This window comes from Ictidomys tridecemlineatus, chromosome 2 (assembly GCF_052094955.1).
Source record: "Ictidomys tridecemlineatus isolate mIctTri1 chromosome 2, mIctTri1.hap1, whole genome shotgun sequence".
Taxonomy (NCBI): Eukaryota; Metazoa; Chordata; class Mammalia; order Rodentia; family Sciuridae; genus Ictidomys; species Ictidomys tridecemlineatus.
The window spans coordinates 159283653-159300387 of NC_135478.1; the positions used below are offsets into that span (position 1 = coordinate 159283653).

The window sequence follows — 16735 nt, forward strand, 5'->3', positions numbered from 1 at the left end:
AGCTAAGGTTTTCCCATTCATCAGGTATCATCTGCCTAATAAATATGGACTGAAGAATGTTCATTTGGTCCTTTTATATAGATATGTCGAATTACTTCCCTATTACAGGTCATTTATTATATCTATTGCTTCTAAAAACAATTTACAGCAAGGTATTTTCTTTACTATTTAATCATTGATTTTTAGTCCTTTTGAATGTTTGTAAAACTGTTCATTTTTCTAAATATTTTTCCCTGCATTTTACATATTGTATCTCTAATTTTCTCCCTCTTTCTGTTGTCATGTCTATATATGTTCTTCTAGAATATTTATAAGTTCCTGGAGTTCAGGCAGATAAACTTTACTATTTGTTGATTTTAATTATTTTCCTATTTTTAAGTAAAAGGCCACTAGTTATAGCAAAACATTTTCACATTCACTTAAATAAAAATATGACTTATAATTTGCAATATTTCCTATTTTCTAATTTCTTATTCCTAACAGCTTAATTTTAGGATAATTTTATGACATGCATAAGGTCTGTACAGTATTACTTACATGTAATTTTTCATACTAAGCTATATAATTTGAATTTAGGAACTTTTGCATATTTAATTATAAAGTACTAGTATTTGTGTAGAATAATTATTTACAAAGTCTTCACATGGATAGCTAAGGTTTACAGCCTTACATAGGAGAAATTATGTTTTCACTACTAAATGAAGATTGGACTGCTAATTATTTTTATATCGTGAACTTTTGTTTTATACATAGTGTATATATAATTTAATATTATCATTTATAACAATGATGATAATGAATACTTACTTTTATTAGATGACTGTGGGGATGGGTTAGAAGAAAGCTCCATATATTTAATTAGTGCCCTGAAAGGGTCAGTCTAGCTTAGAACACAAATTAAGTCACATCTAGGCCATTTCTTGGTTTTTAAGCACTAATAAGCATTTATGAGTGAAAGTCAAACATGAGGACAGAGCTGAATGGGCAGTAGACCATGTCAATGACCACAGCTACTTGAAAAAGACAGAGGGACCTCTCACATGGGTTTGTGAAGTGATTAACTCCCAGGTTCTACAAATTCACTAAGAGGCACATTTAAAATTTTTCACAGACCTCGAAGGCTTATTATTTTAAGCCATAAGCAGTTTCTATTAATCTTTCCAACCATTCACTGTCACTTAGAGATAATTACTTGGTGACTGAAAGATAACAATAAAGAGCAAGATGTCAGAGCAGAATAGTACATGTTCTAGCAACTTGCTTTTTCTCTCTTTATTTCTGTAAGTAAATAGGAGTCCCAAATGGCAGAAGTTAAGCCTTTTCACTGAATGGTTTTCTTTCCAGGAGGGAATAGAAGTAAGGGGGCAATTTCTGGCATTTTTTATTTAAGAGCTTAAAAGAGGGGGGTAGTTTATTTTTTCATGGTAGTTAGCAACAATGACAGCTCTGATAATGAATAAAAAAGTATGCACTGAGGCTTCTTAGGAGAATCCTGAAACACATAGTCTAAAATAAAGACATGTTGTTATTTATCACTTAATGACAGTATATGCACTCCAAAGATAACTTTAAAAATAATTGTGGTTGTGTTTAAAAATTGACACTTCTTGGTTGTTTGGGGGTAGAAATCAAATGAATTGTTAAAACTCTATGATTTTTCACAAGCATGACATAGTTCTCATTGAAAATTTATTTTATATGGAACCTAGGCATTAAAAGGTTAGTAAATTGTTGCTTTTTGTTTGTTTGGTTTGTTGGTTGGGTTTGTTTTTTGTTTTGTTTTGTTTTTGATGGAAGGGGACCCAGTGTTTGGAGAGAAAATAATGAAAGTTATTGGGCAGTAATTTGTGCTTAATAAGAACATATGGTAATATGTAATTGGTAAGGGAAAATATAGAACTATGTATACCTCAACTGTTTTATTACACAGTCCCTCCCCTTTTTCTTTCCCATTGATGTTTAATCAAAATTTTATATATAGTGGCCATTAAGGTAACAGTATCAAATTATTTTCCAATTATATCTCATGTCAACAATAACACCTAAAATCTTTCTCAGCTAGGTTATAAAATCAGGAATATGGTAAGACAGTTAAATCTCTGTAGAATTATCATTTCATCTTTACACTCCAATCTCTCATCTCCATCCCTTTACTTACTGGGTTTCAATCCCATAATAGTCAGGCTAGCTGAGGGTTACTTTTGTCCCCAATTAACCTGCTCAGCACTATTTAGAAAATCACCTATGGTTCCCTGGAGTTATTTGGCATTTAATGAAAGAACTAGTGATGCTCTAAATATGAGACATCCTTTAGATTTCCCAAAACAAGAATTTTGTATCATTTGGATAGAAATACATGCCCTAGTCAGAACCAGTTCTGAATGATATTTTCAACATTTTAAACTCAACCAAGTCTAAACAGTAAATAAGGACTTTATTATAATTTTCTTTCTTTTATTATGCCTGTCAATTTTTAAGGAGTTTCATAGTTTTTGACTAGTGGACCTTGCATTTGAAGGAAGAGCATTGTAACTGCCTTTGGATAATTCTGTACATTTTTCATAGCTGCAAAAGCTTAATGAACAAATTAAAAAGGTCTGATAAAGAAAAATTATTCTTGATACTCTACAAATAATCTTATGTAAATATATAAAAGCTTCACAAACACATAGCATAGTCAGAATGCAAGAGCTTGTACTGATGTCTTGGTTTTGATTCTTCAAACTTGATTTTTTGTATCTTCAACTTACCTGTTGAAAATAAATTAATATACCTTGGGCCCACCCTAGCATGAATCAGGTACTTAATAAATAACAAAATGTACCTGTGTATAATGGCCCATGCCTGTAATCCCAGCAGCTCTGGAAGCTAAGACAGGAGAATTCCAAGTTCAAGGCCAGCCTCTACTGCAATTTATGAGACCCTAAACAACTTAAGGAGAATCTGTCTCAAAACAAACAAACAAACAAACTAAAAAGGGCTGAGGATGTGGCTCAGTGTTAGAGCACCTCTGGGTTATTCAATCCTTAAGTATCCCCCCAACCAAAAGAGAAATAATTTAGACAATCTGGAGTATATGGGAAGACCTCATAGAATCAAAGGGTCCCTTGGCATAGAAAGTAAAGTTTTTGTGTCCTGAGTTAATGAAATTTAATTATCAATAGATTTTTATTGGGTAAGAGGACATTATAATGATTTAGGATCACACATAAAGCCATTCTTACATTATCTATGACTCCCCCCCCCCTGTGACAAAAAAAATCATATTTCATCCCTTGACCTTCAGGAAGCCTGGCACAACTTTATATTGTGAGGCTTTTTCTGGCCCATACCAGGATTAAGTAAATGTAGATTCTAGTCTAGGCTGGGAGATTCATTGACCTTTTGACCTCTGCATATCATTTAACATAGATACTCTTTCTCTTTTTTTGTCCTTAAAATGAAGATGCTAATTATCTATCTAGAAAGATTAACGGGCATAATGAATGGGTAAACACATAATAAAATTATGAAGTGCTATATAAATGTAAGAAATTACTATGACTGCATTGCTTGAGATTTTGATATTAAAATGTACAGTAAACAGAAAATTGCACAAGGCAGGCTGCCATCTAAAGATCAAACAGTAGTGAGCCATTCCAGAAAACACTTTTTAAATTCCATTCACTCAAATTTTCAAATCTATCATACCTATGAGCTTTAAACTTTGCTGAATACATTTTAACATTTTTTAAAACTTTTTGAAATAAGCAATAATGATCTTAGAGCTGTAAAAACATGATGTTCCAACTGCACTTTTTTATAAGCTTTGTACCCGTTTCTTGGTTTTATTGCCAAAACAACCCATGGAAACAAAAGATGCAGAAAAGATATGAAAGGAAGTAATGACTGCTGAGCAGTTATCCTGTAGATGAATAATAGACAAGTACATAAACAGATGCAAGCCTAACACGGATGCAAAATGAATGAGAGGAAACAAACAGCAAAAGCAGTTACAAAGTTAGGCATTGGGAGTGGGCATTCATCTATCTCCCTTGGAAAACATGCTATTGCTGACAAAACAAAATCCTTCTTCACTGTAATATAATCTTTGCTGTAGATGTCTGTATCTCTTTTTCATAAGTAAAATCCTTTTTTTTTAAACTTTAAACTTAAATTTGAGACAAGCCTGATAATTTTCTTAGGTTACATTTCTATGGTATTTCAACAAGCATCTAAAAATTAACTGAACTTTTAAATTAGTTACCAAAACTAAGTATCAAGTACACTCAGATGTAATATGTAGCATGTCAACTAATGCCTTTGAGTAGTACCCAACTGCTGCCTTAATATTTGTTCCTACTAAACTTACCTAGTTTATTAAGTGAGTTCATTTTATTTTTTCATAAATGTACATAATTCTGACTTAGAATAATAATAGCTATAATTTACTGAGTACCTATTCTGTACACTTTAATGGATTTTCTTCTTTTCATGTCTTACAAGATTTTTTATTTTTATTTTTTAGTTAGTAATATACCTTTATTTATTTATTTTTATATATTCATTTGTATGCAGTGCTGAGAATCGAACCCAGTGCCTCACGTGTGCAAGGCAGTCACTGTGTCACTGAGCTATAATCCAAGCCCCACAAAATCTTTGATTAGTATAATTGTTCAAGAAATGTTAAATTTATTCCTGAATTTAGACTATTCTAATTACTATAGTATTTTTAAGCTTAATAACAGAAGATATAGATGCGATAACTGAAAATCTTTAGGATAAAATAAAAAGTTATAATGGAAAAGAATTGAGAAGGGGAAAATTCTTTAAATTCCACCATGATGTGATGAATCCAACTTCATAAAGTGCAAGACTGCATCAATACAAAGTTAATAAAGGGATTTGGATGCTCCTGTACCCATCTGTTAGTTCTACAAGTGAGAATATAACATCAATGGTGCTTATTTCAATAAAGGATTCAGTTTCATTTTATGGAAATATAAAAATAATATGCATATAAATACTTCTCTCTATATTTTTTCAACAGAGTAAAAAGACATCATGAATTATTTTTGTAGAAATGTGTTAGGCAAGTATCATGTTGGATTGTGGGATTTTACCTGTGTCATCAAACATGAATCTTATTCATGAGAAGGGATTGAATGTGAGCAATCTCAGAAATAGGTTTCTCTGTACTCCAAACTGATTACTAGGATGTGTATGCCAGGTTGATATATTGGTCTACCACTTTGCCAAGAAACTAAAAAAATAAAAGATAAATATCACTTAGGAAAAGAAAACTGAGAAGTGACCATGAGAAAAAAATAAAAACACCTTATTTTGAATTCTGAAGATGTCTAGGGATATATGTACTTATTTTCATTTTATATTTTTTCCATTTTATTTCAAAAGTTTGATTTTTTTTTTTTTGGTTTACCAGGAGATAAGGATTGAATTGGCTTACACATGTAAAATTGTTGATTTAAAAGTTTTTTGATAACTGTCCCATGAAAGAGAAATTTGTAATTTGTAATGTATATTTTTTCCTGGTATATAATTCACAATGTAGAAAGTTATATTTGCTTAAATTTTAGGAAATATAAATTCTGTTTTATTTTTCAATGAAGATTTCCCACCATTTCTAAAATCATTTGACTATAATTACAGATAGGACTATGTCATGTCTATCTGCAGTATAAATTGTTTTTCAATTTGTTTCTCATTGAATACACAAAACTGTCTTTATAAAAAATATACGTTGTTTAATTTATTTTCTTTTGTTCTTCTTGAGTGTTAGTGTGATGAGGAGATGTTCATAATTGGAAGATGTTCATATTAAAAGAATCTCTGATTTCTCTTAACTTTGCTATTGTTTTCCAAATTTTGGAAAAAAATAATAAATAATAATTCATTTTATTCTTCCTGAATTGATTTCAATATTCTTTTCATTTTCCTTAGAAAATTATTCTGCCTTCCCTCCTTATTTTGGAAGTGATAATCTGCCTTTTCTGTTACTAACTACCTGTTATGATGTTTGGTTAAATTGTAACAATTATAATTAATTTATTTAATGATTTTGAAGTACAATTGGTATCCTTACATAATATCTATAATTTAAAAAGCCTATAACTGAATGATAAGTATATCAGTCTTTAAATTTTATTTAAAATCATAATTAAAATGCATATTTTACACTAATATTTGACAAAAAAATTAAAAAGTGAATTGGTTCATTTATTATTCATTTCAAATTCTGAATTATTAGTAGCATAAATTGTATGTGTGTATATGTATGTGCTGTGTGCAGTGTGTATGTGTCCATGCATGTTTATACATGCAGAAGGTAAGTATTCCAGAAATGTGGCTTGCTATTTATGCATATGTCTTATGTTGCCACAGAATTTTATAGTGTCACATAACAGCCAAACTAACTTCAGGAAGCTCAACATTAATACACTGTCTTTTAAGTATGCAAGGATAGATTAATTTTTACAGAAGTTAAGGCAGAATTAAAGAAAATTACTTGCCATTTTCAAATACCCTGACCTGTTTAGTAGTGTTTTAGCTCACATTTCCTGATTATAGCTTTAGCAAATACCATATACAATCTGCTGCAATGACTTTTAGTTTTAAAATTTTATTTATAAAATTACATAAGCCACTGATTTTCAAAGAATAAGGATCAAATATTGGCTTTCTTCTTTACTGATGAACCCTCTGACCAAATTGATATTCACTCATGTATCCTGAAATAAGATCCAATTTCCAAAGCCCTTCTCTGTTGTACAGAATGACAGTTTAGTTTCTTAATATCAAATTCTTTTGCCTGTTCCAAGCAAAACAGATGGTTAAGATAATTATAATGGAAATGGCATGCTGAGAAAACTGTTGAGAGACCATTCATTCTTGGATTTTTCCTTTTTCCTCTTTCTAAATGCAGTAGATAAGAGTATGAGAGGATGAACAAGCCATGCAAGTAAAAAAAAAAAAAAAAAAAAAAATTGCAGAGATGACCTGTGGCATGCAAATCCAGTCAGTTAACTTCTCTGTTCTGTTTTCTTTTGTGTAAAATCAAGAGCAGGTCCTTGTGCCCTCTCTTTACTCAGGTAGAATACCTGGGAAAGGCTTCTGGAATAAAAGGAGAAATCAGCCTAAAAAGAAACAAAAAGGGCTCCTGCAAAATCAAACACAACTTACTTTTTTGTTGACCAAAAGAATTTTTATGCAAAAGGCATTTCAAATGAGTTTAAAACAGAGAGCAGAAATGAATCTGAAATGCCTACCGTATGCTTTTTCAGCACTTTCTAGCAATTATGACAATTTAGGTGGTTATGTAAATTACACAATTCTTGTAAAATGATATAATTATGAAATGTTGGGGCAGAAACAGAAAAGGAAAGTGAATACTGCAATGATATAAGATTGGGAATACACCCCCTCTGTCACCTTTTAAAAGTCCCTTGAGATTTTACTGTTGCCAATAGAAAGGCATCAATATAAAATTGCTTTCTGTGGGCATAGGTGTTAGTAAAAACCAGATAGGATGGTAAAATAAAATGAGAATATGTTGAACTGTTTTTTTTATTATTTGTATTCAGATTATAAAATCATGTTTGCAAAAATAATCAATTCACATAAGTTAATTTTTTAAGATATTATTTTTACTTTTAATAAATTATTTGGAATTTGGAGTATTTAACCCATGGATATATGTGTTTATAACAAATATTTCACTTAGCATTTTGTTGTCCATGTTTTCAGAAAGGACAGGAATATGTTATTACTAAGATAGGTTCAGTTTAAGAACTATAAATATCTACCTACATTTTCAGAAATCTCAAAAGTACTTTTGGAGAATAGTATTTGTATTTTACTTTGAATTTTTTTTAATTTTTTAACTATTTTGAAAAAATAGAGTTGTGTTAAAAGTCAATAACCTTCAAAAGTTCCCTTGCTTTTTCTCCCAATGAACCATTTCATCCCAAGAAGAGCACATAACCAAAGGTTTTGAGCTCTCACAGGGCTGTTACTCACCAAGAAGATAAAGATGGCTTCCAAGCATTTTAGGGTTCTTTCACATAACCCAAAATAGGAGCCTTCACACCCTGAGGTTCAGAGTTTACTCTAGCCAGGGCTTTACCGAGTGTTTTTGTGATGGAGTGGGGGATGGAGAGTGCTTTATTTTCCAGTTTTTTTCCACTTCCTGGTGTAAGGTGGGGAGGGCAGAGAACTGTGAGCAGATGTTCTCCCCATCAGCTTTCCCAGTTCTCCAGTTCCTTTGTCTCTATAGTTGGTTCTTCTTGTAGAGACAGTTTCCCTCTGGTACTACCATTACCCTCCACCCATACACACACAGCTTATGCTTAATATTCTTGGTTGATTGATCATCATACTTAGGCAATTTCTTGAGGTACACAAAATATTCACTTCAATGAATACAGATATATTCCTGCTTTACAGACCATCCTAAGGATTCAGTCCCAAGATCTTTAAGAAAAAAAGTTATCTCTTTTTTATGCGGATCTCTGAAGTGGGAAGATATTCTGCAATGTCACCCTCTCAGACTTGTTGATATCAAAAAGAAAATTCTGGATTCAACTTCAGAGCAAGAACAAAGGGCGTCGGCATGAAATCTTGCTTTACAAAATAGCAAATATGAACATCCTCCCTTGGCTAATGTATAAAGTACAAAGAAAAAGAGAAAACTTTTACAATGCTCTTCACTCAAAGTTGCTTCAGATAGCCCTACTTGTCATGGGTGACCAGACTAGGGTGGGGAATTGTCTGAAAAGTCATTTCCCTGCCACTTCTTTTCTATGTCCCTTTTCTTCTTTCTTTGCCTGAACATAGCTTAAGGCAAGCCCTTTTTTATACATAAGATTGAATTTTCTTGAGGGCTCTTCATGTGTTTCCCTCTCTTTTTTCAGTTCTAGTCAAGACACCTAGAGAAATGATTCTTCCTTTTTGTAACCATTAAGGCTAATTAACAAGCATGGATAACAAGCTTGAATATTTTTTGTCTAGCAAAGACAAAATGGTATTTTAAAGTGACGATCACATTCTTCCTGTTACTCTGGATGTTGTCTAGATCTTATAATATTTGGAGCTTGGATACTGACATATTAGGGCTTGTAAAGAATTCTTACTCATAGGTTGGAGCCTGGAATTTTTCCTTATAGCAGGCATACCAGTTATTCTAGGGAAAGCTGCCATTTCAGTGAACACTTTTTTGTCTTACAAATACCTGTTCATTGCTTCAAGGCCAATCAAACACTAACCTAGTAAAATAACCAAACAATTTTCACTAAATATAACTTTTTAAACTAATTGAATACTTCTAGCAGGACTGTGCATTTTTAATCATTGGTTCTTTGCCTTCCAAATTAGGAGTTTGAATTGGTCCTATCTTAATGCATACCCCATTTTGGGTGAGTTAAGATGGAAAAATAAAAATCGGGGGGAAGCATTTGGTCTAATCTAATGATTTCCTTGTTTTTGTCTCCAGGATCTAGATCCCTCTATATGGCGGGATGGGATTTTTTCCTGAAGCAAATGCATGATCTCACTGTCAATCATTCTGAATTCACAAAAAAAAAAGAAGCCACATCTGGCCTTCTGAAAGGATTAACACTCACTCCCCCCTTGAATTTGCCTTACACTTTAAGAGGAAGAAATTTTAAGTGCTCATTTTCCTATAAAGGACACAGTTTCCTGACAATCAAAGCACTGAAGGGGAAGGGTTGCATATAAAGTGCACTGGTAGGTGGAGTCCCTGAGAAGGCCAGACTGATATATTCTAGGGAAGGGAATATCTAGTACTGCCATTAGCATTTTGCCCTTTATATATTTTATTTAGAGACAGAGTCCCACTAAGTTGCTTAGGGCCTAGCTAAGTTGCTGATACTGCTGGTTACTGGTGACAAGTCCTGCTTCCTCACATGTTGAAGTACAACATTAGAGAAGCACTCTGAAGCAAGCATATGAAGCTGGGTTTATTTAAAAAGGGGTAACATAGGCTGGTGTGGGCACACATGTGGGAAGATGGTGGTCAGGTTCAAAACTGTAGAACCTATGGAGTATTACAGGAGATTTCTGAAAGAAAACTGTCATACTAATGGAAGAGAATTTGGCAAATTCAGAACCACAACTGTCAACATAGTTCCAATTAGTACCACGGATGGTTCTGCTTTAGTGAAGCTGGGAAATACTACAGTAGTTTATGGAGTTAAAGCAGAATTTGCGAAACCACCAACAGATGCCCCTAATAAAGGATATTGTTCCTAATGTAGATCTACCACCCCTGTGTTTATCAAGATTTTAGTCTTGACCTCCTGGAGAAGAGACCCAAGTAGCTAACCAGTTTATTGCAAATGTCACTGAAAATTCACAGATAATTCAGAAAGAGGACTTTTGCGTTTCTTCAGGAAAGCTTCCTTGGTTTCTATACTGTGATCTCATTTGCCTTGATTACGATGGAAACATTTTGGATGCCTGCACATTTGCTTTGTCAGTGGCTTTAAAAAATGTTGCCTGAGGTTACTATAAATGAAGAAAACTGCTTTAGCAGAAGTTAATTTAAAGAAGAAAGGTTATTTGAATATTAGAACTCACCCTGTGGTAACTTTCATTGCTATGTTTGATGGCACTTTGCTGATAGTTGACTGTACTGGAGAGGAGGAGCATCTGGCAATAGGAAACTTGACAATAATAATGGATGAGGAAGGCAAACTCTGTTGTTTTCATAAACCAGGTGGAAGTGGACTCACTGGAGCTAAATTTCAGGACTCTATGAACCATGCAGTTACAAGACATAAAGAAGTAAAACAAATCATGGAAGAAGTAATTAATAGTATGAAACCCAAAAAGAAAGTCACATTTTCCAAACAGATTTAAATATTTACTTGTTTGGGCTGGGGATGTGGCTCAAGAGGTAACGCACTTGCCTGGCATACATGGGGTGCTGGGTTCGATCCTCAGCACCACATAAAATAAAAATAAAGATGTTGTGTCCACCGAAAACTGAAAAATAAATATTTAAAAAATTCTCTCTTCTCTCTCTTAAAAAAAAAAAACTGTACTTGTTGCACTGTGCACAAACATTTTATCTAAAAATAATACCAAACTACATTCTCTGTAAAGAAAAAATAAATAAATAGGGGTAACATAGACTTCTCCCGGGAGGGAGAAGGGGACTGACTACAGCTGATATCCTGGTATCCCAAAAAGTGAGGGTATTCTACTTTCTTTATATGTCCTAGGCTTTATTTGCTCTCCTGTTCTCTTCCCTTTTATCTTTCTCCTTCCTGCATACTGAACTAGGCCCAGGAGATGCTTGGCGGGATGGTCAAAAGGTGAGAAGCAGATGGGCTGGAGGGGCCAAGGTGGAGTGATCTGGGCAAGAAGGAGACATGATTCCCAATTCCCTGTAGGGAGTGACAATCCCTGGGACAGGTTACCTTAGCAACAGGTTGAAGCAGGGGCAGGTTATCATAATAAGGGTGGAGAAAGGTCCCTGAACGTATTTCAGTCCCTCAGGGTGCAGTCTCCAACTTCCCAGATTCACTCAAATTGGCCTCCTTGACCCAGCCTGACTCAATTCACCTGTCTATATTGACTGCCTGTCTAATTTTGGCTTCATTGTTTAGGTCCTCGATAAGTTGCTGAAGCCGGCTTTGAACTTGAGATCCTCTTGCCTCAGCTTCCCTAGCAGCTGGGAATATAGGCATGCACCACTGCACCCAGCTCTACTGATAGATCTTGATTGTATAAAATACAGGAAGGGAATTTTTTAAGAGGCAAAAGAATGCAGGAGGAACCCAGCATTTTAGAGAAGGATCCTGAGCAAACTGAGGTGAGCCAGCAGAAAAATATATGCATTGTTCAGGATGCAACCACTCAGGAGATTTGAATGGTATGAAAGTCTTCCTAATAATTCTCATAAGGACTAACAGGATAACTCAATGAAACATATCAACTTTTCTAAACCCATAGGATGGGGCTTAGGTGGTGTTAAACATTTAAAGAACACTTAATGACTGATATAATTGAATAACGTTACTGATATACCCCAAACACAATGTTCTCTTTTCTTTGTAAATGTCAGAACTGCACATCAACTAGACTTGGTTCTTCCTTCTCTTTTTAAAAACCAGTTAATGGGATCATCTGTAATCAAAATCACATTATAGTGAATCTTAAGGGATAATCAGAAAATAGAACACAATAATTTGTTTTATGTAATTATTTTATGGATAGCAGAAAATTATCATCTATTCCAAACAGAAAAACTATATACACATCCACACAAATACATGTACATGGGTAATCATATGCATATATTATGTACAACACCACAAGTATTTTTAACAAAATTTACTTAATTTGGAACAAAATATATGTTCAAAAAATACTTAACAAACTTCACTTAATTTTCTGAGATGGCAATTAGCCTCCTGCATAACCCTTTGATGATTTTCTTATAATATCTGTTTTCAAAATGCTAACAAGTTATTATCTATCAAATACTTTCTCTTATAAAATGCTGTTAAATACTATACCATCCTCTGGAAAGCTTTAAAATGTGTATTCTAACCTTACTTAATCTAATCTGTCAAACAGCATTGAATAACAAAGATTTAGCCCTTGTCTTTCTGGAGGTTTTAGCATAATTGTCAATAGACAAAAAATAACAGTAATTATTTAATTACCCTGAAAGTATTTGTGTTAGGCTTAGATGTTGGGAACACATATCATCTCACAGGAAAGAATGCAAGACTTTGCTAGAGTGTTTGGGCTTAGTAAAAACAATGGGGGTTGGAGGCGGGATCCAGACAGAAGCAATACCGGATATGGAGGTGGCTCCAGAATAGAAAAGGATGGTTCTTTATGGGAACTGAAATGAGGAAAGTAAACATCAAAGAGTAGAAGATGTAAAACCAGCAAGGATAACCTATTGGCCTTGAAAATTTTTTCTAAAGTTTTTGCTAACATTTCTAAATATGAATCTGTAGAGCTATAATAAAATGTCGCAGTGTTATCCATGTTGCAGTATTTCTCTGGTCATACTGGCTTTACACTTGAAACAGTTTAGCTATTGGTCTTTCTTATGTTGATGTCATTAATCTCCACTCTTTTTTCTTAATTTGTGGAGAATTTCTGAGTTTAAAAGTTGACACAGGGCTGGGGATGTGGCTCAAGCGGTAGCGCGCTCGCCTGGCATGCGTGCGGCCCGGGTTCGATCCTCAGCACCACATACCAACAAAGATGTTGTGTCCGCTGAGAACTAAAAAAATAAATAAATTCTCTCTCTCTCTCTCTCTCTCTCTCTCTCTCTCTCTCTCTCTCTCTCTCTCTCTCTCTCTCTCTCTCTCTCTCTCTCTCTCTCTCTCTCTCTCTCTCTCTCTCTCTCCTCTCTCACTCTCTCTTAAAAAAAAAAAAAGTTAACACACATAGTATCTCTTCAAATAATGGCATTTCACCATAGGTGTTTTTGAAAATAAATGTCATTTTTTTTCCAGGCAAAACTTCCTCTATTCCCATTGAAATGACTTTCCCCCAAAAAAACACACAAAGTGACTAGGCCATAATAAATATTATTTTGACATTATGATTTTAGGCAAAATGTCTTCATCAATTTATGTGAAGTCATGTTTACTAACAAAAAGTCATATGGAATAAATTAGAATTGTATGTATTCAAAAGTGTGAGAATGAAGATAAGGCATCTTGTACAACTCAGCAGTCTATTGAATATGAAGTCTGTTTGTCCTGTTTTGAAGCACTTTGTGTTAAATGTTCATTTTCCCCTAATAATATTAGGTTCAGATTTAGTATAGGTTAAGTATGAGTTCAAAGGAAGTAAAGACACTGAAAAAGAGGATGCAACAAGCATGAACTTTCCAAAGACCAACTGTTTTTCACACCTCCTTCACCAGCCATCTCTCACTATGAGATAGCTTCATCTTTTGGCAAAGAAAATAAAATTCCCTTGCATTTCACTTATGTGCAAACCACATTTGCTTACTTTTGAATCAATGTTTATTATATATATTTTTTTCTAGCATTCAATTAATACATTTTTCTATCAGTGAAAATTGACTAGCTTTGCATGAGACAGAACACATCATAATTTATCCTACTATAATTAATTAAAAAAATTTTCACAGCTTTTAACTTAGAAACAAGTTTTTCAAGAATAAATGACAGGACTGGGTGTGGGGTGCATATCTGTAATCCCCATGGCTAGGGAGGCTGAGGCTGGAGGATCAAGAGTTCAAAGCCAGCCTCAGCAAGTTAGTGAAGCCTAAATAACTCAGTGAAACCTTGTCTCTAAATAATACAAAAAAAAAGGGGGGACTGGGGATGTGGCTCAGGGGTTAAGTGTACCAGTACTCGGTACCCTCTTCCTAAAAAATGACAGTCATTGAATAAAAGATAGATCTATTTTGTAATTATTGAAAAAGCTATATCCTTAACCCCAAGAATTTTTCCCTTGAATGACTTAATTTTTTTAAATTTCTATTGTGACATAAATTTTGTAGGAAAACAAGGTAAATGTGTATGCAAAACACACCACAAACACATACATAAATGGGTTATAATAAGTAAGATAATGAATGATGTTTAAAATTAGAAACTATCTCTAATAAAGAAATAAATCTGCTGATTTTATAGATACAATATAATTTAATGTATTTGGTGTAATATATATTCTCCCATTGTTTGTACAATATACTTTGGCACATATATTTTGATTTTCTCCTTTATAAAATGTAGGGATCAGACTATATGATAATTTTCTTTTACATCTTAATTACTATGCATGTGTGTATGTATAGTATGTATGTGTGTATATATATACATTATACAAGTTATATATATATATATATACATATTTGTGAATGCGTGTGTTTGTGTATGTATGATTTCAGTACAAATTGTTCACTTCCTTAATGAAATTTGTATGTTCAAATTTACTATGAATAATCTTAAATGCTATTCCTCTTAATTCATTGAATTTTCATGATTTATAGGAAAATATTTTTAAATGAAATACTCATATACTTAAAAGAGAAAAACAAATAAGCTAGGTAGTTAAAGTTTTAGTCCTCTGTAGTGATGATAGAAGAAATTAGCTTTGAGACAGGCAGGAGTAAATTTTTAAAACTTGTTTAATATGTTTAGACCAATGGCACGGATTGAGTGTTCGGTTGACCTTGAAAACTTTATAGTTCATTTTTTTTTATGGTTTCTCTGATTGCATCAAGTGCAAAATCATTTGCCAGTTTCACATCTGCTCATAGCTCCCTGTGCTTGGCAAGCCACTTGGCTCTGTGCATAATGCTGAGTGGCTACCATCAAGACGCACCCATACAGTATTGTACACTGTGTGTTCAAGTATGCCCATGTTACACTTGCAAGTTATGTACACTAAATTTAGTTTCTTTTCAAACTTTAGTTTTAGTTTTACAACAATAAGATGAACCTTCTGATTATAATGGGCAACTTCAGACAGTGACATCACTAAAATAGCAATGAGTATGTTTTCTGTATTAATTTAAAGGTTTTGTAATGGGAAGTGGCCTGGGTGCCAGAGCATGTCTAGCAAAACTTGGTCTTCGTCCCTTAGTTTTGTCAGCCTCATTATTTGCTTTAAAGTGATGAAATAATAACAAAAACCAAAGATGTTTCTAGCCTGTAGTATGCCTAACAGACATCAGTTGTAAAAATAAAACAAAATTAAATTACAAATAACCTCATTGTCACTGTAATTAGTGAGCCACAGAAGTAGATGACTTAATAGCACTTACTTGAAAAGACAGAGATTCTCTATGATTCTGAAATCCTGAGCTTATAGGATGAGGTTAGTTAAACTACTATGTAGAGTAGCTAGTTCAACATGGACAATAACTTAGCAAATACTGGCTTAATAGATTGCATTCTTGTCAGACACAACCTAATAACAACAGTAAAAAATTGCTATTTTAACTTTATATCTTATAGTAGCACACATGATCATTCAGAATTTTGAAATACAATGATCTTATATACAAAAGATGAAAGAGAGTAAATAAAATATTAATAGAATTTCAAAATTTAAATGCCCCTTTTTACTTCCTGCTGTTCTTTTGTTTTAAATAAATGAGAGATAAACATTATATTACATAAGTGTGTGTGAAACATATGAACAATTGTAACTTGTTCCATGTTTTTAGTACCTGCTTATTTTTCTTTTTCCTGTGGACCAACATAAAGGAATAGATGGATAAATAAGATTGTTGCCTTTCTTCCTCCTCAGACTACCTCCTTCTTTCTTTTTCTTCCTGTGTAATTTTGACAAGACAGAACCAAATGAACCTCATTTGATCATTCCATATTTGAAACAAAAAATATTATTGACTTACATTTCTAGTGCATTGATCTTATCAAATTCTTTTTGGTTAATTTTATGATAGTCTATTATTTTATTTGTATTGGTTAGTCATGTTTAGCTTATAGACTTCTGTAGAAGTTTGCATAATTTGACCATATTTTGAAGCCTGAACACTGACACTGTGATTGTTTGAGGTAAATTTTAGGAAAAGAGAACTGTTCAGAATGTGGATCTAGGTATTTCTAGTGTGGGGTGCATGTGGATGGTGCAACTGTTATATTCACAAGCCCTCCAAAGTGAAATTTTCCAGACAGAAGTTCATCGTGGTTATGAAAAAGCACAATAACTAGGTCCAGAATAGAATGGACCAAGTTAGAAAATC

The 16735-nt window shown here is 33.3% G+C and overlaps 1 protein-coding gene and 1 pseudogene across 10 annotated transcripts in view; both read left to right on the plus strand.

Moving 5' to 3' along the window:
- Dgkb (diacylglycerol kinase beta) overlaps positions 1 to 16735 on the plus strand; it is a 651708-nt gene that overhangs the window by 571517 nt on the left and 63456 nt on the right. The window lies entirely within an intron of this gene.
- Positions 9647 to 10993, plus strand: LOC101957349 (exosome complex component RRP43 pseudogene; annotated as a pseudogene).